Source organism: Hyperolius riggenbachi, chromosome 5 (assembly GCF_040937935.1).
Source record: "Hyperolius riggenbachi isolate aHypRig1 chromosome 5, aHypRig1.pri, whole genome shotgun sequence".
Taxonomy (NCBI): domain Eukaryota; kingdom Metazoa; phylum Chordata; class Amphibia; order Anura; family Hyperoliidae; genus Hyperolius; species Hyperolius riggenbachi.
In genome coordinates, this window is record NC_090650.1 from 35,614,325 (window position 1) to 35,641,602 (window position 27,278).

General features: G+C 44.1%; 1 protein-coding gene across 2 annotated transcripts in view; it reads right to left on the bottom strand.

Moving 5' to 3' along the window:
* Positions 1–23,756, bottom strand: part of LOC137518121 (metalloreductase STEAP4-like) — a 40,393-nt gene extending 16,637 nt beyond the window's left edge. For both annotated transcript variants that reach the window (XM_068235487.1, XM_068235486.1), the window contains exon 1: positions 23,663–23,756. The gene's annotated coding sequence lies outside the window, so the exon portion shown is untranslated. The remainder of the gene's footprint in view (positions 1–23,662) is intronic.
* Positions 23,757–27,278: the final 3,522 nt, after the last annotated feature.

The following is a 27,278-nucleotide window of genomic DNA, read 5'->3' on the forward strand; positions in this document are numbered from 1 at the left end:
AACATGGCATCACACAGTACCCATCACGCCCCATAGAGGCATCACAGCACCCAGCATGGCATTACACAGCACCCAGCATGTCCCATAGAGGCACCACAGCACTCAGCATAGCATTACAGCATCCAGCATGCCCCATATAGGCACCACAGCACCCAGCATGACACCACAGCACCCAGCATGACACCACAGCAATGGGGGGTATGCTGGGTGCCTCTATGTGGGAATATTGGGTGCTGTGATGCCATGCTAAATGCTGTGATGCCTTTATGGGGGCATTCTGGGAGCTGAAGTTATTCTAGAGGGCATGCTGGGAGTTGTGGTGCAGCAATGGGAGGCCCGTGGGAACATGGGAGGGGGTCCACTAGAAGGGAATGCTATGGGGGGACTGGCGGCAGGTCAGCCCACCCAGCAGAAAGCCAGACCAGCCAGCACGGAAGCCAGGTAACTCTGCGTCGTTATGTTTATGTGACACTGTCTATTTATGTGATATGCTGCATTTTTGTTTTGGATTAATTGAGAGGGGAGATTCATCCAACATTTTGCTGGGCAGGCCTACTTAGACTGCTGTTAAGTTCATGTAAATTTGACTCCACCCATGACCACACCTACATTTTGGTACATGGCCACACCCATTTTCTGTCTGGAATGCCCAAAAGTGCTCCTGATCGCTTAGGATCCTAGGAACACCCCTGTGCCTAACACTGACTTCCCCCACTTACTCCTGTCACTAGCCCCTCCCCTATCTATGTCTACATAAACCTCCTTTCCCGCTGTTCTGTCAATAACCTGGTTCCTAAATTACCCCCCCCCCCAGCACTTGTCTATATTATAGCTGAACATTACAAACCCCCCATCCCTCCTCTGTGAACCCCCCCCCCCTAGTGCTTGGCTATAATATATAGACCGGCATCTATTACCACCTTGGTGCCACCATAGCCGCAATTTAGCACAAGTTAGCAGGTGCACCACTTAAGGCCCGTACACACATATGACTCAAGTCGGCTGAGGTGGTCATTAAAAACCGCCTTAGCTGATAATCTGGCATGTGTACAGAGACACCCGATCTCCGACTCGTGACGCACAAGCAATTCACCCAACCGGATCAACTCACCTCCAGCGACAGCCAACTTTAGTGTTCGCACCGCTCCCTCACCTGTAGCTTGATGTCACTTACTTGCCACTCTGTCTCCCATCCCCTCCCCCCACTTAGCAATACAGCACGTCGTTAGCTACACAGCTGACACGCGTATGTACAGGTGAGCCCAGCGATGTCGCCCAACGATATCAGGTTCTGATTCCCAATGGGCGACATCAGTAGTTTGGTGTGTATGCACTTTTAAACATATGCTCAAACAATAAATATGTATACACTGTTGTTGTGGAGTCCGTCATTTTGCTTGCATGCACATTATGTAAATGAGTTGGTCATTCAGTTGATTGGTGTGTGCAAAATACAAGTCGTGTAAATGGTTCATCATGCTGTCGGTCATTTACTTTTGCACTTTGTTTTATGTGTGTACGTAACGTAGCTTTAGAGGCACTAAAATAATTCACATCAGGCAGACCCTGCAACCAGCTTGCGTGCATTAAAGTGGGAGGAGACTCAATATTAACTGAAAAGATTAATAAATCATCCAATAAAAAATGTTTAATTTGGCTTACCAATTCTATTAATTTTAATGTTCACTGATTTAGGAATAGAAAAGCATATTTCTGCTGGTTTAAATTTTTATCGTTCCTCTGTTATGCCAAAAATGACATTACTTCTGCCCCTTTTCTTCTTTCTTTCTTTCTTTCTTTCTTTCTTTCTTTCTTTCTTTCTTTCTTTCTTTCTTTCTTTCTTTCTTTCTTTCTTTCTTTCTTTCTTTCTTGCTCAGTGTTATGGCCCATACTCACAGGCAACCTTTTGGCCTGTCGCCAGCACACGTGAGCGTGTGCGCGACATGCCGCCGACAGCTCGTCGCCAAGTCCCTCCGCATACACACGGCGGAGGGACCTGGCAACTGATGCGGCGGAAGCTGTCGCTGTTGCTTCTCCCCCCGCCGGAAGCCCAATACATTTCTCATCTTGTTGCTGTCGCTAGTCCGCGTACTCACGCGGACTAGCGACAGTTCCGGCGGAGTTGCGGCGGCGACTGTCGCCAGGCGATTGAGCGGTTCAATCGCCCGGCGACATCAGCGACGAGCGACGGTTCGGGGTGCGCGCCCGTGCAGCGCTGTATACTCACGGGCGACCTGTCGCTGCAACACGCGCGCGCCGCGTGTTGCGGCGACATTTGTAGCCCGTGAGTATGGGCCATTAATTTACTGCTTTGTTTTACAAATTACTGTCCGTCCCACAGCACACATCACCTAGCTATCACTCTTACATCACTGTGTAAACATACTGAAGCAAAAAAACAAACAAACAAAAAAAAAAACTTCTCGCAATTCTGTTGGCACTGCACAGTTCGTCAAAAGCACAAAGACCAGGTCAAAAATTAAAATAAAATTAGGGGACATATAGGGACCTATTTTAGAAGAAGGGGGTTTACATATATATATTTGGGCACTAACTGTTTTTAGGTTTACATATATATTTGGGGCAATAACTATTTTTAGGCATTTTTTTTTATTTTTGGGTGTTACTTACAACCCCCTTTAAAAGAAGGATATGCATCATTCCCCTCCGTCAGTGTGGAGTTTTTGGTGGTCTAGTCACCCTCACACAAGCCCAATCAACACTTTATTTACTTGATCTCATCTCTGCCATGTTCTACATACCCAAATTACAGTGTTTTACAGTTGCACAGTACGATCTAACCTCTTTGGACAAGGCTTTAGAATCAGCGGCCTCTTAAATCTTGAAGAGTTGGGGCAGCTCTTGAGAAGTCCTCGCATGGGATTAGGAGATGAGCGGGGCAATCAAGCACAGGTTATGGGAGGAGTCGGAGGGGCTGGCCAGGTGTATGTCTGTGAACGAGTTCAGAGATGTAGATCCGACAGGTCTTGTGTACAGATTTGTAGGCCAGGGACAGAATTTTGAAGGTAAACCTTCACAGCCAGAATGTGAGCAGTGTGAAAAGAAGTTTTGTAAAGATCTTTTGGTAAGGGAAACCAGCTGTACTGAATGCACCAACACGGTGAAGAGGTGCTAAAAACTGGCAACAAAGGGTAAGAAACTTATTCATGTATTTTTCAATTGTTCTCCTCCTATTTTTACAAGCTTAATGTTGTAAAAAACATCAATTGTTTTTAAAAAAAGGAAAAAAAAGGTAACATCACACTGGTGGCCACCATTTGATCAGCAAGGGTTCACAAGCAGAACCATTAAAGACTAGAAGAAGGAGGTGAGCACCTTGAAAGTACAATAGCTACAGTAAAGGGGTAAGGAATAGACATGGCCGGAAATGCCAATTTGCGATTTCCACGCAAATTCCGCTTCCCGCAAATGCCGATTTTTGCAATCGCTATATACCGACGGTATACCTACGGTATTTCGCTTTCCGACAACATTTATTGAGTGCCAGGACCCGCATACATTTTAGTATAGCAAAAATGAATACATTGGAGTGAATTATGTGTGGTGAAGTTCACTGGGTAAAATGGTTCTTAAGAAATGGAGTTGGATGACGTTGGTTAAAAATAAACTTTAACTTTCAAAATGGGAAAGTGGTGGCAAGGCTGTGTACTAGGCACCCTTACCACTTTGTTAGTGCATCTAATGCTATAAAACAGGTGGAGGCATCTGCTTCTACATCAAGGACGCTTGGTGCTCAAACACGACCATCCTGGGCAAATGCTGCTCTCCGGATGTTGAGTTCTTACTCATCAACTGCAGGCCCCAGTACTCACCAAGAGAATTCTCCTCCTACGTTCTTGTTGGAGTATACATACCTCCCGACGCCAACACCAAAGGCGCTCTGCGTACTCTCAGTGACACCATCTCAGCATGAGAGACGTCCCTCCCGCATTCCCTCTTCATCATATGCGGGAACTTCAACAGCGCGAACCTCCGCCAAGAGATGCCTCGCTTCAAGCAACACATCACCTGCCCCACCAGGAACCAAAATGCTTTGGACCATTGCTACACTGTCCTCAAGGATGCATACAAACCCACTCGACTGGCTGCCCTAGGCAACTCTGACCATTGCCTAATCCACCTAATACCATCCTACAGAAGGCACCTCGAGACATCCAAACCGGTCCTCAGGACTGTGAGGAAATGGCCCGACGACGCTAAGCTGCAGCTGCAGGCCTGCTTTGAATGTACCGACTGGGCGGCCCTGGAGGCACCCTGCCTGGAGCAAAGAACTGAGAATGTCACCTCCTATATTAGCTTCTGTGAGGAGGGGTGCATCCCCAAAAAGACCTTTAAGATCTACCCTAACAACAAGCCCTGGTTCAACGGCAAGCTACGCCGGCTCCGCAAAATCAAGGAAGCAGCACACAAGTCTGGCACTCCTGAGAAATTCAAGGCAGCCAGATACACCCTTAAACGAGAGCTCAGCGCCGCTAAGAGGGACTACTCCAACAAGCTGGGCCTCAGCCTCAGGTCCAACAATTCACGGGAGGTCTGGAAAGGCCTCAGAGCAGCCACGAATCTTAAACAGCCACCTCAACATGCGCCCCCAAGCCTCGAACTGGCCGAAAAACTCAACGAGTTCTATTGCAGGTTCGAGCACCAACCTTATCACCATCAGGGCAAGGTGGTCACTCCTAGTGCTCCTCCCGCAGCCCCCCCCCCCTCCAAGAATGGACCAGGGCCTATCGGAGCCGGTGGCAATCCAGGAGGCTGATCAGGCATGGTCGGAAGAGCCAATTTCCGATTCCGCGGTAATTCCGCATACCGCCACTACCGAAATTCCGCTTCTGCTACATTCCGGTGGAATTCCGCTACATTCCGCTACATTCCGCGGAATTCCGCCACGTGCACTTTCCGTATTTTTAAATGGACTTCCGTAATTTTTAAACGGATTTCCGTAAATTTAGGAGGAAATACTCAATCGCTCATTTAAAATATCTATTGTTAATAAAGTTGATTTGTATTTTGTAAATTTGGATTAAAAAAATGTTGAAACCGTTATTTTAGCGCGGTAACTTTCCGCTGATTATGATTGGTCAACTCATTCCGCATCTCCTGATTGGTCAATTCATTCCGATTCCGATTTTGCCGGAATTCCGAATTCCGGATTGCAAATTCCGAATTCCGCGGAACCATGCGGAAACCACAATTCCGGCGGAATTTCGGAATTTTAGCTTCCGCGGAATTCGGAAGCCCATGCCTGAGGCTGATGTACTAAGGCACCTCCAAAAGTTGAACCCCAGGAAGGCCTCTGGCCCAGACGGGGTGTCCTCCGCCCGTTTAAGAACCTGTGCCAGACAGTTGGCCCCTGTCCTCACCAACATATTCCAGAAATCACTGAAGGAGGGTATAGTTCCCACCTGCCTCAAAAAGTCTATCATCATAACAGTCCCCAAAAAAACAGGCATCACTGACCTCAACAACTATTGACCTGTTGCCCTAACTTCAACCGTCATGAAGATCTTTAAAAAACTGGTCCTCACCCATCTGAAAGGGGCCACTGACGCTCTCCAGGACCCACTTCAATTTGCATATAGAGCCAACAGATCCATAGGGGATGCTATCAACATCAGCCTGGCCTACATCCTGGAACATCTAGACAGGCCTGACACCTACGCCAGAATCCTCTTCCTGAACTTCAGCTCCGCCTTTAATACTATCTGCCCAAACATCCTGTACGACATCCTAGCGCAACTGGGAGTCAACCACACTCTCTGCGGGTGGATCAAGGACTTCCTCACCAACAGGAAGCAACTAGTAAGACTCGGCAGCTGCTCCTCCCAGGAGAGAACCACTAACACTGGTGCTCCCCAAGGGTGTGTTCTGTCCCCGATCCTGTTTTCCCTGTACACGAACTCAGGGCCGGGCCGAGGCATAGGCTGGAGAGGCTCCAGCCTCAGGGCGCAGTGTAGGAGGGGGAGAATTTATTCAGCTGTCATTCCTAATTGTGTTTGAAGCAGAAAGAAATAAGAAAAGGGGATACATGGCAGTGACTGCAAGCCAGAGAACTAGATATTAAGGTGTTGGGGAGGTTGTGGGCCCTGCGGCCCTCTTAGTCTAATAGCAATCAGTATGTGATGGCTGGGATGCCAGGGATGGAGGGGCGCACTTTGGTGTCTCAGCCTTGGGTGCTGGAGGATCTTGTCCCGGCTCTGCACGAACTGCTGCGTCTCAACCTCAGACTGCGTTAAGGTCGTTAAATTTGCGGATGACACCACTATCCTCGGCCTGATCAACGGAGAGGACGAACGCGCTTACCGTAGCGAGATTGAGCGTATCTGCAACTGGTGTAAGAGCAACAGGCTTGTCCTTAACGCTGCAAAGACTGTGGAGCTGATTGTGGACTTCAGGAAGTGCCCTCCCCCTCTCAATCCAGTTACCATTGAAGGCACTGAGGTGGCCAGAGTAACCAACGTTCGGTTCTTGGGCACAACCTTCACCAAAGATTTGAGGTGGGGAGAAAACACCACCAAATGCCAAACGAAAGCCCAGCAAAGGCTGTTCTTCCTGAGACAGCTGAAGAAGTTCGGTATGCCCCAAGAGCTGATGAAAAGCTTCTACACAGCCACTATTGAGTCTATCCTTTGCTCCTCTATCATCGTATGGTATGCTGGTGCCACCGCAAGCGACAAATACAAATTACAAAGAGTGATCAAAGCAGCGGAAAGAATCATCGGGACTCCGCTGCCACCACTGGACCTCCTTCATGCATCTAGGCTAAGCAACAGGGCAAACAGGATTGCACAAGACCCCCGCCACCCCGGCAGTCGCTTCTTCAACCACATGCGCTCAGGCTGCCGCTACAGAGCTATTCCAACTAAAACTTCCAGACACAGGAACTCATTCTTCCCCCAAGCTGTGCTCCTTCTTAACTAGAGCATCCCCACTCAGAATGTCCTCGGAGCATAGCGTCACGGTCACCTCGCACTACTGCCAAATGATATATAGGCCCCTACATCGGAACGCTTGTTACTATACTGTCTGTGTTTTTTACTTTTTTCTTTATGTCTGTTTCTTATTTCATGTAATGTGCTATGTCTAATGCCAATGTGTACCAAAAATAATTCTGAGTGCGACATCCGTCACACTTAGCGAAATAAATCTGATTCTGATTTCTTGAAGTCCAAGCACAGTTAGTTTTCTTATGCAATTCATAACTTTAGCCCTGACTTTAAATCTAATTATGGTGCCCATATATGGTACAATTTTTTCATTTTTTTTTTGATTAGATAAATTCATTCGATTATCCCGTTAGATCAAAATCGCATAGTTGTTTTTGAGGTACCATACACGAACATTCGATTAGGCTGAAAATCCGCGGAAAATGATCGAATATGCCAAAATATCAAATTGAGAAAAAATATTGAGATAAAAAATAAAGTATTCGAGTTAATGGTTTATTTGATCGGACGTGACATTTTTTTTTCAGCTAGAATCTCTTTTTTTTCAGCTCGAGCTGTATTTTACCTCAGATAGTTAACACAGACGACAGCTTTAGCTCAAAGCGTCTATTGAGCTGTAGTTTTCCTCTGAGTGGTTCAATTTATTTCTTGTGAAGTTAATATTACCTCAGAGCAACTATGTAGGTGTGTTTTACCTCACAGTGTTTTTGGGGTTTTTTTGTGCTGAGGGAATTTTTACCACAAAGCGATTACAAATGGCTCTATTAACTAACAGGAAGAATGCCAAAAATTGCATTTGCATTGTACCTGTGGACTCTCCTTGATGAGGACAAACTTACTTTACTTTAGTGAAAGAAATACAATTATAATAAAATGATAATAATCATACACATACTTCAATATTTAATCTTTAAAGCGGTGTAAAACCCTGACATAATATTCAATAAAAACATGTTTTCCTACTTTTTATATGCCATACGGTTATCATATTTGCTTTTGTACATAAGTATTAGTATTTATTTAGAAATTATACGGTCCTAAAGTACACTTATTTTACTCCGAGAGCTGACATTGCATTTTATTTATAACTTCTTTATTCATCTTCTGAACATAATCAGAAAGCATCAGAAAGCATGTATGCTTGTCTGACTTTGTTCAGGGGACCCAGCAGTGTGAGAGAAGGCATTGTTTACATTTCTCACTTGATACAATTAAACACAAGATAACATTATGTAAAGTTCCAAAGCTGCCAGCTCTGCAGGCAGGGAAGCTTCTAAAGCCTGTGTTAACCCTTTCAATGCAGTTCTAGTAAAAAAATGCTGGTTGTATATAATATGCTGTAAATAATCTATTAGAGCAAAGTAGAAATGCTGGGTTTAATTCCACTTCAATCTTGTTATGAAGACAATGCAAATAAAGATTACAGTCTTTGAAACAATTCTTACAATTAGGATCTAAAAGATCTTGTCATACAATTTAACACGCATGATACAATTACAACACACAATCATCAAAGTTATTCCAGCATGTCTGATCAGATTTTTCTCGAAAAAACAGGATAATCGTTCAAATTTCTTGATCGAAAAAAAATATATATTATTTTCGACTTTCATTCGTTTTCGATCGTTTAGATAGAATAAACGGGAAAATGTAACATTTTTTATTGTACCGTGTATGGGCACCATAAGCCTTTAACCAAGCCTGAATCTAAGAAAAATGTAAGCTGCACACACCGGCCCCACTACTGTCACAGATTTATTCTAGCATGCTCCTCATGGTTGAGAGGAATGGGGTGGGGTTGGGTGCATTCAAGGATGTGTATGTAAAAGTTAATTTCAAAAAGTCTCAACTTTAAAAATGTGTATATAAAAGTCTGAACCAAGGACATTAAATTAGGTAAGCAAGAAGAGGCATAGACAACACCTCATGCTGCTGCCTGCAATTACAAATTGACACTTTTTATGCATTCATGTTTGCTGTAGTGTACAAATGTACTGCATTTGTCATGCATTACACTGCTTTCATTTAATTTCAACCTCCGTAAAATAAACAATAATTAACTAGCACATGCCAATTTCAGATCCTTGGGACATGCATGGAAGAGGATTGTGAGTCTTTGAATTTTTATTGTGCTGTCTCAAGGCTTAGAACATATGCATGGCAACAAGGCCATATTGAAACTAACATGTTTTTTTTATTTTTGTATTTCCAAAAAACCAAAAACGCTGAAACAGGTAATTTGGGCATTACAGGGTGCCCACGATTTGGGTGCCGCCATAAGCTGTAATGTGAATTATGGCTACAGTGCTCACCGAGTAATTTGGGTGCCGGCAATAGCTGAAGACCAAATTATATATATATATATATATATATATATATATATATACACCAAACCCTCAAATAAAGCTGAATTACAACAATTCTGCAAAGATGAGTGGGCCAAAATTCCTCCAGAACGCTACAAAAGACTCGTTGCAAGTTATAGCGAATGCTTGATTGCAGTTATTGCTGCTAAGGGTGGCCCAACCAGTTATTAGGTTCAGGGGGCAATATCTTTTTCACACAGGGCCATGTAGGTTTTGAGGTTTTTTTCTCACTAAATAATAAAAACCATCATTTAAAACTGCATTTTGTGTTCAATTATGTTATCTTTGACTAATAGTTAACAGTTTTTGATGAGCAGAAACATTTCAGTGTGACAAACATGCAAAAGAATAAAAAATCAGGAAGGGGGCAAATAGTTTTTCACACCACTGTACATAAAAAAGTCGCAATAGCTGGCTCCTGAATTAATTCAGGGACAATACAATTAGGTAATCAGTGGGGATAGTTTTTTTTTTTTTTTAAAGATAAAACAAAACCGTAGGTGGAGCCTACAAAAGCCAATCAAAATTCACCTATTTATTTTCAAGGGGAGTATTTAATTGCTGCCATTCTTGCACTGTTAATTGCACAAGCCTCAAACCTGGTACAGTTGGTCATTGGGTCACCGGGGCTCAAATTTAGAAAAGGGGTGGAGCCACAAACAGCCATCAGATTTGTTTCATTTTAATGCAAATTACTGATGCCGAAGAGCGCAAATATCATAAACTAGGTCATTGAGTAATTGAGTATTTGTGTGTTAGGGTTAGAAAAAGTGCGCGGAGCCAACACCAGCCAAATACATACCTGGGCAATGCCGAGCCATTAGCTAGTATATATATATATATATATATATATATATATATATATATATATATATATATATATATATATATATATATATATATCTCAGGGATGAACAGAAACTATGCCAGTGCAAATTTACGCATTGTAGTTCGTAGGCAAAGTATCAAAACTACGCTTACGATTTACATGGAGTTTATGCCCACTACGTGTAGTTAACATGTGTATAAACTACAAATGCGTTACTCGCGGTTATTTTTCCGTGTATGATTGTATGCTTACAAAATTGCACATTGGAAAGGGAAATGAACGCATTCTCGGTTTAGGCATTTAAAGAGGAATTAATTTTTCTGCTTTGGGGCATAAGCGTCCACATACACTACGCTTCACACTACGCGTAATTGAGTGTTTTAACGCGTAGTCTACGAAATGCATACGGATCGAATAGTTCCAGTGTAGCGAAGTTGGCTGACTACGACCATCCCTGATATATATATATATATATATATAAATAAACCTTATATTATTATACCTAATTCCCAACAATAAAATAATTATTTATTATTATATTCTATTTATATAGTGCCATTATATTCCATAGTGCTGTATCGGCCTCTTTGCACACATTTTCATTGTGCATTATCAGTGATCATACTACTTCAGTGCGTGCATCAATTTTGATAAACTTTCTACTTTATTGTCTGCCCACAATTATTTTTGTGGAGATTTTAACATTTTTATTTTTGTAACAATTTAAATAAAAATATTTTTGTAACTATTTAAAAAAAATATTTTTGTAACTATTTAAAACATTTATTTGCTTTTGGTGCTATGCTTTTGACTTGAGATTCAAAAACATGCACTGTAAAGAATAAAATAATATAGTAATTAAATAAAATGTAAAATGTCACTGTAAATGTCGATGTAAATAAGCAAGAGATGCCATCAAACATTTTAAGGAAATGACAGAAATCTATTTAATTAATTTAGAACAGAATAATTATTGATCAAACAGCCTCACATTTAATTAATGAAAATTCTGACAGTGTTGTATAAAGAGAGATCTTCCACACAAAATACACACTTATAAAGCATCTTTCACATGTGTGTCTTATCTTCTCAACCACCACTTAAAGAGACTCTGAAGCGAGAAAAAAAATATGATATAGTGAATTGGTTGTGTACTATGAATAATTACTAGAAGATTAGCAGCAAAGAAAATATTCTCATACTTTTATTTTCAGGTATATAGTGTTTTTTCTAACATTGCATCATTCTCTAATATGTGCAGATTACACAACACGCAGCATTCAAAATGAGTCTTTCAGAGCAGTCTGTGAAGTAATGACCTCTCCTCTAGCAGAGGAAAAGTAAATAGTCCAGGAACAGTTGAGATAATAAAAGTCAGATAACAGCCCTCTCCACGACTAACTTAGTCGGAGAGCTTAATGGCTTGTTTGCATAGAGATAACAACTGGAGTTTCTCAACTCTTCCTGTACTGGAAACAATTTCACTGATGTATCTGATCTTAATGTTTTATTTCTTAGCTGTGCTACACATACAAATCATAATATCATCATTTTTTTTTTCGCTTCAGTGTCTCTTTAACTAATCTATATTTCTTTTTGCATTTTTTCTCAGTGTTCACCCAGCTTTTGGAACCACAATGCAACCGCCAAAGTGAAGACTTCAGCAAAGACTAAGGAACCACCAAACAAATGCTGCGATCCAAAAATTATTTGTTTTGGGTGTTATTATAAACCTCTGAGAAGTTGGGTAAGGGGGCATAACTATGGGGGCCCCACAGCTGAAAACCTCCATCCCCTTCAGTGCAGAGATCCATCCTCTAGATCAGGTGTTTTCATGGCTTAACTTGTTCTGGGTATTGGCTATCAGGATTGCCATCTCAGAGGTTTAGAATACCCCAACAATACTAATTTTTAGATTGCAGCATTTGCAGAAGCATCACTATTGCCACCCATGTGTATTGTGCCTGGCAGCCCCATAGAGCACTATGGCCTGTGTTTTTCCTGAGGCCACATGGAGGTTTCTCATCAGGAAAACTACTGGGAAAATGAGTATCAAATCACTGAAATGCATATGGTCTGAAGCAACACCAGGAACTATTTGCAGGTGGTCACTGCAGCCATCTAGGTTATTGTATTAGGACTGGTTACTTCCAGACAGTTAGTATATGTGAACTTTTGATTTTTTTTTTTGTAAACAGAGGGTCAGATTTATCAAAACATTACCGATTTTTTCTTCTAAAACAGTTCTAACCAGCAGGGGGACTGTTCTGCATGATAATAAGAAATGTCTTAAATCCTACATAATAGGGGCAGTTTGGCGTGAATTTCCAGAGCTGCACTACAGCTGAGAAGTGTGCAAATCCATCCCTAAACTAACACAGATTAAGAAGTGCTTAATAGCACTTCTAAAGATAGTGCAGCAGTGCAGGCTAGGCATGATTTGTAAAGGGCTTCTCCCCCCTCCTGAATTCCTCAATCAGAGCCTTCCAGTATCAATACAGCAGATATATTGGTTACCTCAACAACAGCACTTTCCCTGACACCCTGCACTGTCTGAGAAACCTTCCTAACTCCTCCTATTTCAAGAGACTCTGAAGCCTCGCACAAAACATGTTTTTCCTTTAAAAACCTTTTTAACATCATTGCCCTAACTGAAACGCCGCATCCCGCAGCTGAACACTCAATAAATCACCCCAAACTCACCGAGGCAAATTGCGGGGCTCCTCATTCCGTGTAGAGGCAGAGCTTTGGGCTGTAGTTCTGCCTCTATTCGCGTCAATCAGCGCAGATCTCTGCCTCCGCCTGCCCCTCTCAGTTTTCTTTCACTGAGAGGGGCGGGGAGAGGTGAAGATCGGTGGAGATTGACGAGACTGGAGGCAGAGTTACAGCCCAAAACTCTGCCTCCCCCAGGCAGCAAAATCCACAACCAGGAAAGTGGTGGATTTTTGCCCCGGGAGTTTGGGGTGATTTATAGAATATTCAGGAGGGGATTGGGCGTTTCAGTTAGGGCATTAATGTTTTAAAGAAAAAACATGTTTTTTTTTGTGAGGCTTCAGAGTCTCTTTAAGAACAGTTTAAAAAGAAAACTGCACAATGTAGTGAATTTATAAGATGTCTGAGACAGTTTCTTTTTTTGAAAAAAATAATCAAAGGACACTGCTTGCAGCAGCTTTTTTAAAACAGACCGGAACTCAGAACTTCCTCTCTGCTCTAAAACATATGCAACAGCATAATAACTCTTAAATAAAAACATTTCTTTATTACAGCTGATACCATGCCTGCAATCAATCTGCAGTGTTTCTATTTCCTGCTTTCATGGAAGCAGACCAATTGTTAACATCCTGTGCTTTCAGATGAGCTTATCTGCCGTGGCAGTCAGGTGACACAGGGGAGAGATCAAATTACAATTTGTGATTAAACACAAATGATTGGGAATTAAACAGGCTAAACTCTTTAAATACATACAGCATGCATTTCTCTGTTTTTCTTCTATACTGTGCAAGAGTTCGGGTCCACTTTAAACTATCAAACCCACCACCATGTTTAAAAAGATAATGAAATGACCAATATATGAAGATTGCTATGTTGTGTAGCATATCATCTATAGCAGTGGTTCCCAACCTTTTCCAGGCCGGGGAACACTTTCTGACCATATTTTTCTCCGGGGAACGGCGGCGGCGGGGGGCGGCGGCGGCGCGGGTGTTTGCGCGACCTAGTGGACAGTGCCGTGCTATGGGGGGGGGGGGGGGGGGCTGCATAGCTAGCATAGTTGCCCCAGTATAGGGAGTTTAGTTGCCCCAGTATGGTTAGTATAGTTACCCCAGTATAGTGCCCCAGTATAGCTAGTATAGTGCCCCAGTATAGCTAGTATAGTCCCAGTATGGATAGGTAGTGCCCCAGTATAGCCAGTAAAGTGCCCAGTATAGCTAGTATAGTACCCAGATAGCTAGTATAGTGCCCAGTATAGCTAGCATAGTGCCCAGTATAGCTAGCATAGTGCCCAGTATAGGTAGGTAGTGCCCCAGTATAGTGCCCAGTATAGCTAGTATAGTTGCCCCCAGTATAGCTAGTTTAGTTGCCCCCAGTGTAGGTAGTTTCGTTGCCCCCAGTATAGCTAGTTTCGTCGCCCCCAGTATAGCTAGTTTAGTTGCCCCCAGTATAGCTAGTACAGTTCCCCCCAGTATAGATTATAGATGCCCAGGAGGGGGGGAAGCAGCGCTAGAAGGAGGGGCAGTGGAGGCAGCGGTGGGGAGGGGGGAAATATCCCCCCCCCTCCCTCACCTGGGACCCCTCCTTCTGCCTCTCTCCCCCTCCGTTTAGCGGTGGCAAGTGCGGCTCGGCGGCGGGGAGGCATACGGAGAATTACTCACCACTTCTGCGTTCCAAGCGCCGGCAACGTCATGTCGTCACATCTCCGCCTTCAATACCGCCCACTGTGCTTCCGCTAATCAGGAAGAACAGTGGGCGGCATTGAAGGCGGAGATGTGTGACGACTTGACGTTGCCGGCGCTTGGAACGCGGAAGTGGTGAGTAATTCTCCGTATGCCTCCCCGCCGCCGAGCCGCACTTGCCACCGCTAAACGGAGGGGGAGAGAGGCAGAAGGAGGGGTCCCAGGTGAGGGAGGGGGGATATTTCCCCCCTCCCCACCGCTGCCTCCACTGCCCCTCCTTCTAGCGCTACTTCCCCCCTGCTGCACCCTAAAGTAGGTACAGGTCTGGCGAGAGGCCAGACCTATACGGCACACCGGGCAACATGCCGCGGCACACTAGTGTGCCGCGGCACACTGGTTGGGAAACACTGATCTATAGGATACATTATAGTATGTAACTATGTATACTTAACAATTTCAAGAATTAATAACAGCTGTAAAAAAATAGTGTTAACAAGCTGTAAATGAGAAGTCTTTTTAACCATTTACCATGAATGTCTTTTAAACCAAACATTTTTTTTTACATGTAAATATAATTATTAACAGGAGTTACATATAGGCCTACAGCAGGGATTTAAATAAATCTGGGAATCTGCCATTACTCACACAGTTGTAATGCAGTTGTTTTAGAGAAATTCTCTGGAAAAGTGTATTGGATTGCGGAGACACCGCCGCGCGGTCTGACAGTGAGATGGCTGTTTCCACGTTCAGACCGGCGGTTTCTCCACAGCAGCATGCGTCTGGTTTGTCTGAACCTAGTAGTGCACACAGATGGAGAGCTACGCTGCAAGACAGTCTCTTTATGCCAATAGGAGAGGGGTCAGCTGATCGGGACGATCAGCTGATCCAAGCGTGGCAGGGGATTGGCTGAAGGGTACTGGGCGGCGCTGAGGAGCGCTTTGCTATATATACCCCTTGTCTGTCTGTTGCTGGTTGTCTGGCGTTGCGAATGCTTATGTGTTAGCACTCAGACCTTAGTCAGATCTTTCAGTGTGGTTGAACCAGGAGGACCTGGGAATCCACACATAGCCAGATTACTGTGTTACTATTGTGTTATACTTCAGACTAGTTCCAGGGTGTTGAGACCACAGACCTCACACCCAAGACTAGGGATACTGTGTTACTATTGTGTTATACTTCAGACTAGTTCCAGGGTGTTGAGACCACAGACCTCACACCCAAGACTAGGGATACTGTGTTACTATTGTGTTATACTTCAGACTAGTTCCAGGGTGTTGAGACCACGGACCTCACACCCAAGCCTAGGGATACTGTGTTACTATTGTGTTATACTTCAGACTAGTTCCAGGGTGTTGAGACCACGGACCTCACACCCAAGACTAGGGATACTGTGTTATTATTGTGTTATACTTCAGACTAGTTCCAGGGTGTTGAGACCACGGACCTCACACCCAAGACTAGGGATACTGTTTTATACTTCAGACTAGTTCCAGGGTGTTGAGACCACGGACCTCCCACCCAAGACTAGGTCTTGTTTGTTATCTGTTATGACCTATTGCTTTCCTGACTCTCCTTCTGCTTTCTGATTCGGTACCTACGCATATCTGATTACCTGTTGCCAACCCTGCCTGTCCCTGGTTACCGAATCACCCTTCTTTCTTTGTACCTTATCTGCTCGTGTGTTGCCGACCCGATCTGGCCGACCCTCCTGGCTGTCACCCACCCCCTGGGTGTTCAGTCCATCTGCAGGGACCCCCTGCCTCTCAGAGGGACCTCTCTGCAAACCAGTCAGGGACTCATCCTCTAGGAGTCCTTTTGACTGCAGTAGAGTCTGACTCTCCTGGGTTAGAGTCACCTGCTCCTCAGGTGATTCTACTCATTACTGTTGCACCAAACACTTACACGTTTTCAGGTGTCCAGACAGAGGTTAGCTATACTTGTATTATCGGTGATTCTGCAGATCATCAATATTCAGGTATATACTGTATCTGTATTGTTGGTGATACTGCAGATCACCAATAATCAGATTCTCTCTGTGTGCTGACACTGATCGTTACAAAAAGTTTTTCACATGACAAAGATGTGTAGAACTAGAAAGTACAGAGCTGCCAGCAGAGTGGGAGTTTCTTCTCTGCACATGACCAGGGCCTTTGCTACCATAGAGGCCACCTGGACAATTGCCCCATTGCTTCTGAGCCCTGCCACCTCCTTTTCTAGGTCTCCCCATGACATGTGCTCCCCAGGAACCCTAAAAGGTTTTTGACAGCAGAGGAATTCACTTGTCCTGGCAAGCACGTTCCTCCATTAGTCTGTGGGCTCTTCATCCTCCCCTGGCCACATCTTCTCAATGACCCGGAGCATGTCATTATGTAATAACAAACGCTTGGTCATTGAGAAGAGGAGGTAACACTGCAAGAATAAAGATGAGAGCGCATGGACTAATAGAAGAGCACGCCAGCTGGGATGGGCGACTGTCTATCCATAGACATTGTAGGGGCCCAAGTGAGCACAATAAAGTTGTCAAAAGACTGGGGGAAGGGGGGCGGATTACAGATAATTTGCTGCCAATGGAGAGGTGGGGGGGGGGGGCGTTTGGGTTCCCATAGGAACTAGAACTGACCCTAACAACCGTCCCCTCCCAGTTTCTCCCTGACTACTTCCTGTGAGTGATGATGGGATGGCAAGAGGAGTTTTGACAGTTCACAGAGTACTGTTCAGTCTACCCTCTACCCAAGCTGCATCAGATCTGTACAGGAGCTCAGCATTGCACACCAGCCAGCCAGGTAACAATTACTAATACAAAAATGTGCTACGTACATTGCACAGACGTTTGTTAACTGCCGATTGCAATATATTCTAAATTATGTGAATTATTATGTGAACTATGGCATAAAAAAAAATTACACTTTTTAAAAATATAACCTTATTAGAAAGCAGCGGTGACTGCCATATGGAGGTGAATGAGTACAGACTTCACCTGGAAGACACTGGGCTATTACAAAGGGTGCAGAATGATTACTGAATTAAACTTTATGCTATTGCATGCGCCCAGCCGCTGACCAAATTTGCTTGTTCAATATTGCTTTTGATCATTTATCTACTGGCCTGAACAAACCTTAAAGCAAGCCTGAACTGAAAATAAACTCAAACAATTGTGTCTATCTCTTCTTACTCCTAAATATGTATTTTTTTTATAATCCCAAAGTTTTCTTTTGTGTTTAAAAGTTGAAATAGTAGGTTTAATATTTTTATTGTCTCAGCTGAATGACAGTCATTTACTGTTCCAGAGCCACAATCTTAGGAACTTTTGACCTTTCAGATTTAACCCTTGCACTCAAAAGTTGTTCTGTGTCAGGCAAGAGCTTAAAGTGAACCAGAGACGAAGCACCCTCATGTATCTTACCATATACATCAGTTGGAATATTAGAGAAAACACCTACCTTCATTCTTCACTGCTCAGCTTGCTTGTTATCAGCCCTGATAAAATCTCCGACTGAACATTCAGTCTGGCTTTGCTCAGGAATCATTATAGCTGAGTCTGTCTTCTCTGATGTCTTTTCAAGCCCAAGCCTGCCCCCTTCTGGCTCTGCTATAATGACTCAGCTATAATGATTTCTGAGCAAAGCCAGACTGAATGCTCAGTCGGGTATTTTATCAGGGCTGATAGCAAGCAAGCTGACTGTGCAAGGAAAAATAAAACAGAGAGCAGGGTAGGTGTTTTCTCTAATGTTCCCACTGATATATATTGTATAATACATGAGGGTGCTTCGTCTCTGGTTCACTTTAAGAGCTTGTTTTATATAGTCAGACTAGTTCCAATTAGATTGAAACTGCCATTTGCATACCACAATGCTGCCTGGAAGCAGTACGTGCATTGGAGCGTACCAGTGGAAGCATCCTGCCTCTCCTTGTCTTCTGAACTGGCCACTAGAGCTACAGGCTTACTGTGTCATGTGACCGCAGTGATCTTACAGCTCTAGCACGTGCATGAAAGAGGCGCGAGGACAAATGGGTGCTGGGTGAAGCCAAGATTAGACTAAACGATAACTACTGTTGTGAATTGGTCGCCAATTGAAAACAAAAAATATTTACAGTGGTAATGACGTTAGAAAAGAATTGGAAAATGTTACCAATATTTTACTACAACTAAATATTTACTACAATATTTTACTACAACTAAACCTAACCCTCACAAAGGACCTTCCCCCCTCCGACGCCTAACCTTAAACCCCCCCTTCCTAATGCCTAACCCTAAAACCCCCCTTTCTGATGCCTAACCTTAAATCGTCCCTTCCTAGACTTATAATTTTCAAAAACGATAAACCTTAAAACAATTTTCAAAAACAAAAAATTTGTACCGGATTTTTCAGGCTATAACATGCTCCGGACCATAAGGCGCACTTAGGTTTAGAGGACAGAAACCAGGGGAAAAATATACTAAACCTGGTGGTCTATGGAACAGGGGCTTCTTATGGACCTTTTCCTCCAAAACTGTCAAAACAGGAAAGCTGAGAACTCTGCAGCTGTTCAGCAAGTAGGCTCCAGAAGAGTCTAGAACAGAGTTATGGACAGGCAGGCAACGGTATGTGTGGCACAGCTGACCCAGCATGACCCCCAAGCCCTCCGGATGCACAAAGCATTAGTCCCCATAGCAACGACCAGACTCCATCACCTTGTTATGTCATGTCGTCTTTCTTATCTTCCACTCACTTTTGCTGGTATATGCAAGGAGTTTGCAAAGTGAGGCCTAGTCAGATACTAGAAGCCAGGAGCTAAATTTATGCTTGTGGTCGACTTGCAGGGGGTGTCTGGCATGCAGGGCCGGCCCGCTCATGAGGCGGGGTGAAACTTTTGCCTCAGGCGGCACATTTCTAGGGGCGGCATCCGCCCGTCGGTGGGTGCGTGGAGCCGGCCGCTATTGTAAGTGGACGGCGTTGCAGGAAGTGACGTCAGTGGAGCGCACGCTGGATCGAGCGAGGAAGAGGTGAGTCCTCCCCGCCCACTGCCTCTTACGAGTAGCGCTTCTGATCTATTTAAAGCTGGAGGGGAGCGGAGGACGGGGGACCCAGGCGAGGGAGGGGGGGTCTGACCACCCTCCCCGCCGCTCGGCCCAATACCCCCGTCCTGCCCGCTACCCCTTCAGCTCGGGGGTGGCAGCAATAATTTTTTCAAAATTTGCCTCAGGCGGCAAAAAGTCTAGGGCCGGCGCTGCTGGCATGGTGCATTTCTGCTATATATATGGAGAAGCAGAGGGTATGTGGAGCAGTCAGGTGAGTTATGGGACATAGTCGGGGCTGCTGCAGCCTACCTTTATGCCTCTGTGGCTGGTCTGCTATCCGTGGGGAGTGAAGGAGCTGACGCTACATCCAGCCCTTGGATTGCCGTGATCTTTGACTTTAGTGCGAATCCCCGCTAAACTCAGGGGACTTGTTGCGGGTGGTCTCCTCTCGAGGTCCCAGAGCCAGCATTAGCATGGCCGGTTGCAAGACTGGTTACAAGAGGTCTGCTCTTGAGAGTCGCCGGTGAGTACGGGCTGTGCAGAGAAGCATAGTGCTTAGCGCTCTGTAACGAGGTCACACTGAGCTGCATGGTTTTGAAAAGTGGCTGGGAGATGGAGGCAGAGGAAAGCAGCGCGCAGGATGCCGGCTGGTCTGCAGCATGTGTTACGCCTGTGGGTGGATGGCTGCCTTGCTCCTGCACATACCGGCCCTCCTTGACTAGTACTGCCACAAGCTCTTGGATAGCTGATTGCCGGCTGGATTAGTACGTGTTCTACTGCACAGGCTACAACCGTATATTCGCACTATTAGATGCGCCCGCCCCCCTCCCAGTTTTGGGGAAGAAAAAGTGCGGTAAATACAAAAAACACTATAACTTACTAATTTTCGAAATGATACAAATTTCAAAAACTATAATGTTCTCAAAACGATAAAAATGCATAGTCGGCCTTTGATATGAGCGACCGGAGCGGTCGCTCAGGGCGCCAGCTTCCAAGGGGGCGCCTATAGCTGGTTGCCTATACTGAGGGCACCTACACCTGATTTCCTATACTGAGGGTACCTATAGCTGGCTACCTTTACTGAGGGCTCCAACACCTGGCTACCTATACTGGAGGCACCTACGCTTGGCAACCTATATTGAGGGCACCTACACAAGAGATCCTACACTGGGGGCACCTATACCTGGCTACCTACCTATACTGAGTCTGAGGGCGTTTTGGGGGGTGCACTGCGGCTATAACGTGTGATGAAAATGGTCAGTGCTGTGTTATCATTCTGCTGCTGCCAGACTGCTAACAAACCAGCCTCGCCACTGTCACATTACACCGATCCTTCGCTCACTGCACTGGCTACCAGTAGAATGGAGAATACTCTTCAAGATTGGACTGCTGACATTCAAATCCCTGCACAATCTGGGCCCTGGATACATGAAGGACTTGCTGAAGCTGCACCACACCTCTCACAACCTCAGATCAGCAAGTTCTATAAACTTGGTCACTCCCAGAGTGCACCTCAAAAAATCTGGAGACAGAGCCTTCTGTCATGCTGCCCCTACTCTTTGGAACTCCCTACCACACCCAGTAAAGACAGCACCATCCCTGGAGCTATTCAAATCCAGACTGAAAAGCCACCTGTTTAGCCTGGCATTTCCAGATTTATAAAATTCTTCCCCTGTACCACGATGGTCGGAGCCATGCTTATGCGCTTTGAGTCCCACGGGAGAAAAGCGCTTTACAAATGTTATTTGTTGTTGTTGTTGTTGTAAATGGAGGGGGGGGGCTAACTGTCCCACTGATTGTTTTTATTAATATTCCTGAAAGGTTCTAGCCTTCATTTTCAAGTATATTCAGGATAATGCACTCTTTCCATCCATTTGTGGTTAATAGTATTTTTTCTCTTATACATATGTGACATGTCACGGAGATCTGAGCGTTTGGCATGATGTGTCACAACGTCAAAAAGGTTGGGAGCCACTGTCCTAGTAGGTAACTCAGGAGAAAAGGGGAATTGCATATGGGCCTGTGTGTGTGTATACATGCGTGCGTTTGTGTGTATACGTGCGTGCGTTTGTGTGTATACGTGTGTGCGTGTGTGTGTATATGCACATGGGAAGAGGATGAATGGGGGGGGGAGGCACAAAAATCAGGTTTCGCTCAGGGCGCTGTGAAACCTAAGGCCAGCCCTGTAAAAATGTATAGGGTGCCCAAATTTCTGCTTTCAGTGCCCAATAACCAATAGTTGCATTAGCACCTATGGCTGCTCCCAAATCATCCATAAGCCACGGGCGCCCAAATTTCCTGCTTGCGCTCTAAACACTTCCAAAAATCCACAATTGTCTACTAAACATATTTGACTTTATTACAACTTGCTATTACAATGAAACCCCTTGACCCATTAAAACTGAGCTGGATATGTGGTAATAACCTAAGCTGTCACACAGCCGACTGTGTCATTCATTCCAGTTCACACTACACACATGCCCTACACACATGGCAGTCTTTTTGCTCCCGGGAGACTCAATTAGCAGTCCGCAGCCAGCAAACTGTACTCCTTATCTCTCCAGATAGTAAGGACCTCCCACGTGTGATGGCTGTATGTTACCAGCCCGTTTGGATCTTAATCTTTTATGCAGGTAGGGTTTGCACACAGGATTAGTGCAGAAGCGCAGATAGCATGGGTTGCCGCTGAGGGCTCTCACCACCCCTTCCATGTTGTCCACGCTTAGCCCAGGTCTGGAACACAGTCCTATTAAGATGCAATATTATTGCTGTGTCCACTCTGCGCTTAAGCCTCCTGTTTCAAACTCCCTTGCCGCTCTACGAACAAGTCCGTGGTGTATTTGGCGTTTCACCGCTCGGAACCGGAGGTGACATCACAACCCTGCTCCGTCCATCACTAGTATCGGCCGCCCACCGGCCTTCGTCAGATGATCTCCGCTTCCGCTCTAACTGCCAGCGCAGAAACTGCCAGGGAGGCGCAAGGATGGCGCAAGAAGAGGCAGCAATGCTTTCTGGTGAGTTTCCAACACACGTTCTGCATAGGGGACCCCACACATTTTATGTCACCTACAGATAAGCTGACCACCCCCACACATACCTACTTTACACCCCCAATAAAAAATTGGCTTAAAGGGGCACTACAGCGAAAAACTGTAACATTTAAAATATGTGCAAATGTATACAAATAAGAAGTACATTTTTTTCCAGAGTAAAATGAGCCATAAATTACTTTTCTCCTATGTTGCTGTCACTTGCAATAGGTAGTAGAAATCTGACAGAAGTGACAGGTTTTGGACTAGTCCATCTCTTCATATGGGATTTTCAGCAAGGCTTTCATTCTTTATATAGATATTCCCGAAAAAGGATTTAAACAATGATGCTGGCCAGCTTCTCTGCTCGCTACACAGTTTTTTGGCAGTTGGCCAGAGCAACTGCCATTCACTATGTGCTTTTGAAAATAAATATATCCCTGAGAATCCCCTATAAAGAGATGGAGTAGTCCAAAACCTGTCACTTCTGTCAGATTTCTACTACCTACTGTAAGTGACAGCAACATAGGAGAAAAGTAATTTATGGCTCATTTTACTCTGGAAAAAATGTACTTTTTATTTGTATATGTTTGCACATATTTTAAATTTTACAGTTTTTCGCGGTAGTGCCCCTTTAATTGCAGTGATATATATATATATATATATATATATATATATATATATATATATATATATATTATATATATATATATACAGTACATATTTATAATATAATATATATATTTATACAGTACATATTTATAATATAATATATATATTTATACAGTACATATTTATAATATAATATATATATAATATATATATACAGTACATATTTTTTTTCTTATATGGAGTATAATAAAGATATGAAAACAAACAAAGATTTATTTTAATAAGATAACCAATCAACAATTATCTTTCATTTTGCAGGCTGAGAAAATAAAGAAATCCGATTACTTGCTGGAGTAGAGATAACATTATTACTAACCTCTGCTTTAATTTTGCATACAGAGGAATGCTAATGTAACTTGCCAAGATCTGGCTCTGCATAGTTCCCCTTCTAACAGAGCACATAGCACTTACCTCTCTTTGCTTCTCCGAGTCCCAGGCAGGAGGCAGGAGGATCTCACGTAATGCGATTGTGCTCACAAGGAGGCCAGGAGACGTTCTGCACCGTTGGCCAGAGTTGTGGAATGTCATACTTAATACACAGTAAGATGTGCCAATTATAACCCCTCCCATCATGCGGCTGAAAGTTCGAGGAAGACTGCTTCGGGAAAACCCCAACTTCTCATAACACAAAATATTTTGATTGCCCTGGATTATGTCATTATTTTTGGATTAGAAAATTAAAATTAAAGACATGCATAGGCCTGATCCAATTCACTTTTTCTACTGAGTTTCCTACTGATATATTCACAGCTTATCAATAAAATGCCTTCTAAGTTACAAGCAAGCAAAAAAATACTCTGAATAATTTTTTGTAGTACTTTTTCTCCTATTTTTGTGTACAACAAAAAAGTGCGCCTGGAAAAAAGGGTGTGTGGTGTAGCCGAAATGTGATGATATTGTCATTAACCATAGTTTATCATTTCTCTTGTAATACAAATCTGAAACTATTGTTTATAACTCTGAAAACAATAATATATGTATAAAAGTTCTAATTGTATAATATTGTGTATAACCTTCTTTTATCATTTCTTCATGTAATAAAATCCTGAAACTATTGTTTATAACAATGAAAAACAAAAATATAAGTACATTCGTAAATACTGTAGTAAAACATGAGTTAATATTACCGATATTTTACTACAACTAAACGTTCTCAAACAGAACCCCCCTGCCTATCCCTAACCCTTAGACCCCCTGGTGGTGCCTAACCCTTAGACCCCCTGGTGGTGCCTAATCCTAAGACCCCCCTCATCGGCTGCCTTAAGGTCCGTACACACGCCGGACTGGAGGCAACGACGGGTCCGTCGTCACCTCCCGCTGGGTGGGCATTCCAACGACAGTCCGGCGTGTGTACGCACTGTCGGCGGACTGATACGGCTGCCCGGCGGATCGTAAAGAAACAGCCGTATCAGTCCGCCGACAGTGCGTACACACGCCGGACTGTCGTTGGAACGCCCACCCAGCGGGAGGTGACGACGGACCCGTCATTGCCTCCAGTCCGGCGTGTGTACGGACCTTTACCCTAAGACCCCCCCTGGTGATGCCTAAACCTTAAAACTCCCCTAGTAGTGCCTATCCCTAAAACGCCCATATTATTTATCAAATCATTTTTTTAAATCAATATATTTTGTTATTTGAGGAGTATTTGTATTTTCCAAAGATTATCGTCTTAGTTATGAAACTTTATTGTAACGATTGTGGAACTTTCCCCGTGATCAGTGCACAACACGTGCGCTGACACGGCGGAAATCCTCCACAAGCGTATATTTGCAGGCACCCAGCAAAAGGTGCTACGCACCTGTAGAGGGAAATTCCTGTCGGCAGATGGCGCTGGGGAGTGCAGAGGAACCAATCCTCTGTACCTCCACAAGTGCCAGACAGGAATTGTACGAAGCGCAGAACGCAATCGCAAGAGAGGCGATTGCGAATGAGATTGAGCAAAGGGATAGGTTGTATGTGTGTGCGCCAATCCAGTCGCCACCCCGCGACCGCGCACACACAACAGCAGATACGAAATAGGAACGCAATCGCGAGAGGTGCGATCGCCAGACGTGACACAAGGCAGAACAGAATAGAATACGAGGGTAGCAAAGGCACAGCAAATACAATAAGGAGATACGGAAAATAACAACGCTAGCTAACCACGAACACCGCACTCATTCGCAACAGTGCACGCGGTTATGCGCGATCTCCACGTGATAAGCACAATAGAGACAAGCACGCCTAACTAACCATTAACAGACAAACATGAAACAGAGGACGCGAGCGCTTGCTTAACGGTTACCTCACCGAGCCTGCAGCAAGCGTAGCGGACAAGACAGACACACGAAAAACAGGAACTAGGCAGAAAGGATCCACCGCTCTTCCGCCAGAGCAAGTGTGATCCAAGCAGGAACACAGATCAGAAAGATCCACAGCCGCTAACGCTAGCGGCTAGTGCGATCTAAACAAGACAGAGCGATTCGCTATCAACCGCCGCTGGTGACAGCGCAATCGCGACAGACAAGACAGAACAGAAGGATCCCCAGCGCTCGCAAAAAGTAGCTAGCGCGATCCCAGGAGACAGAACAGAAGGATCCCCAGCGCTAGCAAAAAGTAGCTAGCGCGATCCCAGAAGACAGAACAGAAGAGATAGCTGGTAGCAACCGCTGCACCAGCCATACTCCAAGAACAGAGATCAGAACCATTTCCTGTCAACCACCATAGGGACAGGACAATGGCAAACAGGCAAGACAAGACAGAACAGGCAATACAGATAATACAACCTGACTGGGCTAGAAGGGGAGCCTAAAGCAACCCCCAGGAATTAACTATACTAGATAGCAATGGCTGACACTCCAGCAGTGTCCATCAGGAACTGAGCATGGAAGGGAAATGACCAGCAAAGCATTCTGGGGAACATAAAGCTCTTATAGTGCCAGTCATCAAAGAAGGCAGGTAGGGGATTTGCATAACGAATGTATGCAAATTCCCCAGCAAGAGAACAGACCAGAAACTTGCAATGGAAAGACAGGTCTCTGTTCCAGAGACCTGCAGCCCACAGACTAGAGGAATGGACAAACAGCTGTCTGCCTGTGCAGCCAGCTGAGCGGATCATCACATTTATGTAGATAGAAATGATAACTACGGCAAGTATGTTTGTAAACATTATTATATGGTAAGTATGTTTGTAAATGCTATTATTCACCAGGCACCCATTGTAAATGTTATTATTTACCGAGTGCCCAAATTTCCCGTTATGTGCCCATCAAACAATATTTAAGATGAAAGTCAATAGCGGTGCCCTTTTTGTCCACTTGCCTCATGCGCCCCCAAATTTCCTGTTTCCCAAATTTTTGGGACTTTTTCAATTGCAGAGTGCTGAAAAGATATATTAAATAGAAGATTAAGAATTATCTGCTAGGAGAAAACGTGGGAAAAAAGTGAACGGCATTGGTCCATTCTATCATATAGCACAGTCAGGCACGTACAATATGACAAATAGTATAATCCACCTATGTTTGCTTATCCTGATGCTTATTTTCAATGCTCAACTGGCATAATTTATGGGGAACTCCAGTGAAAATATCGTAATGAACAAAAGTGATTATTTTTTATAATAATTATGTGTAAATGATTTAGTCATTATTTGCCCATTGTAAAATCTTTCCTCTCGATGATTTACACTCTGACATTTATCACGTGGCGACATTTTTACTTCTGGCAGGTGATGTCAGTGGAAGTAGTTGTTGCTTGCTTTTTTTGGCAGCTGTTATTTCCCACAATACAACAAGGCACCCACAGTGTGATGTCAGCACCATGGTCCTGACATCACACTGTGGGAGGGGTTTCAACACAATATCAGCCATACAGAGCCCCACTGATGATCCGTTTGTGAAAAGAAAAAGATTTCTCATGGGAAAGGGGGTATCAGCTACGGATTGGGATGAAGTTCAATCCTTGGTCACGGTTTCTCTTTAAGTTAGGGCCGCGGGGTATAGCCAAAATTTTTAAAAATTGCCTATAACAATGTTTATTTTATGAGTAC